This window comes from Octodon degus, unplaced genomic scaffold, assembly GCF_000260255.1.
Source record: "Octodon degus isolate 3935 unplaced genomic scaffold, OctDeg1.0 scaffold00066, whole genome shotgun sequence".
NCBI lineage: Eukaryota > Metazoa > Chordata > Mammalia > Rodentia > Octodontidae > Octodon > Octodon degus.
Genome location: NW_004524642.1, coordinates 12,522,611 through 12,526,389, shown reverse-complemented (window position 1 = coordinate 12,526,389; position 3,779 = coordinate 12,522,611).

Sequence of the window (3,779 nt, the reverse complement as noted above, 5' to 3'; positions counted from 1 at the left end):
AGTGAGACCCTGAACACCCTGTAGACCCTTCCCTAAAAAAAAAAAAAAAAAAAGAAAAGAAAGACAGAAAATGTTTATTTGGAATGTAATACAAGATGCAAATAATATCTTTTATAATTTATAACAACCACAAAATTATCCTCATTCCCTTTTATCACTTTTGGACTAACCATGCATATTTATCTGTTTTTGTGTGTAGGGGTTATGTGCCAGTGGGAGTTGAATGTAGGGTCTTTTCACTACACTACGTACTTAGTCTATCTGTTTGTTTATTTAAATTATAATTTTGAAACAGAGTCTTAAGTCCCTGACTTGCCTCAATTTGATTCAAACTTGACTTCTTTCTGTCTCAAACTCATGAAATACTGGCACTGCAGGTTTGAATCACTAGGCCTGCCTTTAAAACTTAATTATAAAAATTAAATGTATTTAATCTTCCACACTTATAAGTATGCTTGAAATACCTCTTTTTCAATGGCTTTACAGTGCATTTTTTGGATGGATATAATTCTACAGCTAATTATTTAAAGTTCGTCTTGTCTATTACACAGTTTCAATGTTTATTACAATTACAATTTTGTGTATATCAAAATTCCTTTAGACAAGTGTTTAGGAAAGAAATTTGAAGGCAAAAGGAATTCATTGTTTTTGTGATTTTTTTAAAGTTGAAATTTAATTTTTTAAAATTTTTCAAGAGAATAAATAGTAGTAAAAGAGAACTACACTAGAAGTGATACAGAGTTTCACTAAGCAAAATGATAGGAGTCCGACAATGGTGGTTATATTGAGTATTATTGTCTTCAAATTAGTTGTTTAGATTACCAGATATTAGCACACAAAATGGGTCAAAAAGTATAAAAAATATAAAAGGAGAGAAAAAACTTTTGACATTGACTGCTTCTTTGAATAGACCACCAGTCCCTTGTGTACATCAGAAATTAACAGCAAAGACAGAAAGAAGGAAAAGAAATACATATGTATATACACAGGATAGCTTGGATAATTATATTGTTTTTATGATTTTTTATACTTTTGCTGTCCTTCCAAATAACTTAATTTGTGTTATGCAAGAAATTATTAATTCTGATCTCTTTGAAACTACAACATTATTTATTTCATTAAGTATGAATGCTGCGTAGTCATCAACAATTATGCCGCATAATGGACATACTCAACGTCAATGTAATATGACAAGGAGTCCTCATTTTCCTTACTGTTCCTGCTGCTTCGGACTGTGGTTTGAGAGCGCGGAGGTAAGTGTGGTTGGTGTAGGTCAACTTCACATGCATTTGGTTTTCTGGCCAAGGTGTTACCTGGCGATGTGCTTCCCATGGTGAGCCCTAGCTCCTCTGTGGACAGATGGTGATACTGGACACCTTTGGCTGCTGCATCTGCCAAAGTCTTCCTGGGCATAAAACATCCTGTGGGAGAGCCTGACATTATTAAGAGATCAACTAGTCCAGTGAAAATTGTCATTTAATAAATATTTTGAATTGTTACTTTTCTTAATACACTACTGGAATAATTTATTTTTGATATTATTAAGGGTTAACGTTTATCATTTTTGTGATAGTCTGTCCATGGATGATATTAAAAAAGATGTACTAAGTCTTATAAAGTGTTTTTCAGGATTTCTATGACTAATATGTTTATTAGATACTACCTTCATATATATTTTTCTGGTTTATAATTATGTATTACAATTTTGCCATAATTAATATTTAAAGATTTAATTAACTTCAATGATTTTTGTTATGGTATGATGTAGGAGCCTATTTCAAAACTTTCAGTATAATAACGTTTATTGCATATTAATTTAAATTATATGTATTAATTTATCGACTAATCATACTTTAACCATTCTTTTTGCAAGTTTTATTTTATTTAAGACCTCTCATTCACATAAATGCTGCATGGATTTTTTCTTACTGTTTTTGATGAAATTTGCCAGAAGTCTGGCTACTGCCCTGGTTATTTTAACTAAAACAGATGTACATTTATAAATTTTATCTTTTCATTTTCTCCTATCTCAAGTTGGTACCTCTCATCCTGGTCTTCTTTTGGAGGATGGGGGTTAGTACTGGGAATCCAACTCGAGTACTTGCCCTCGCTAGGCAGGTGCTGTGCGGCTGAGCTGCTACTCTCCCCACCCACCAGTTTTTATTTCTATGCTACACCTACACATAATGACTGTTCATTTGATTCCCTTAGTTCTTGTGAGAATTGTTGTTTGCAGATAGTTATTCTGCTCGCTATTTCTGTGGGGGACAAGTTCCCCATAGCACTGACACAGCAATGTAGGATCAGCAACAGCAGCAACAACAGCTGTATTTCTGTCCTTTGTGTTCAGTGCAGGCTACCCCCTAGGGCAAGCAGCACAAGCACCCAGGGCGGGTATTGTCATTATCAACTCCCCCACTATACCAAACAAGTCAGTGGGCTGATTTAGCAACTACAAACCATGATCCTAGCACCACACACTCTCAATCTCAGGGCTTCTGCGAAGCACCCACCTCCAACCCCATCAGGCTTTCTAGACACAAGCCACAACATGAGCTTTACTTTGAATTTCTAGAAAGTCTTTTTTTATATGTTTGTTGAAACATAGTGTCTCTTTGGCCAAGCAGTTTGAAATATGCAGAGCATTAAGACGTAAAATAGATACAAATGTACTCACAATTTATGCTGGAAAGCATATACATGTATATGACATGGATACCTGTATATGTAAATGCACATTGTCTTTATTATATGCCTATTTAGATAATAGCATTGTTAAAAGAGACACATAGTGGATTTCCACCAATCCACATAGTGGATTGGTAATCTATAACCCAATTAATTCTCTAATTCCCAATCTTCATGTGTATCAGTATATGAACTAACCTTTCTGGCAATTGTTACAAACTGTTCAAAATGCAAATAAACCAAAAATCATAAATATTAATTATTTATCTGGTGTTTAATATATGCCGAGCCAGACACCAGGCCAATGAGCTCAAGTAATCGAGCAGGAAGTCTGCTCTTGGACCCCACTGGGTAGCCTGCCTAGATCCTCTGGAGGAGCTGACTGAGCAAATTCAGTGTGCAAACGAACCCAATGATTGTGCACTTCTTCAAATGTGAACACTAGCATTGCCACAACCATCAAGCTATGTATTCCTGAAGCATTATGCATGAGCAAGCCAATTTGACTCTTGTAATATCTCTATACATGGTTTAACAGGGGCTCACTTTTTATTCGCCTACAAATGGAAACTAAAGACTTCGGATTTAAAAAAAAATTTTTCCAACGGATGATAAAAGTAGACTTTGAAATGATCGCCTAAACATATATACATATATATGTACTGGGTATTGTATTCATTACTTTGTGCTTATTCTATTGAGCTACCTCCCCAGCTCTCTCTCTTTTTTTAATTTGTATATTTGTTACAGGGTCCTACTATGCAGCCCAGACTTGTAGTGATCCTCCTATTTTCAGCCTCCCTGGGGCTGGGATTACAGGCATGCGCCAACACACTTGGTCTTGGTGACTTGTTCAGCTCACCTGGGGTGGAGGGCCAGTACGACATGTGGTGCTGAGGATTGAACTCCAGACCCTGAGCTTGCCTAAGCTGGCACTTAGTCTGCTGAGCTATTTTGCTGGCCCAACATAAACATCTTAACTAATCTCTGCTTGATCTCAATTTTCATTGCACAAAAATTTGAAGATAGAGCTGAGGGCTTTGACATCAGAATCAATGTGACAGTGTGTGCAAATGAAATCTACAGATCAG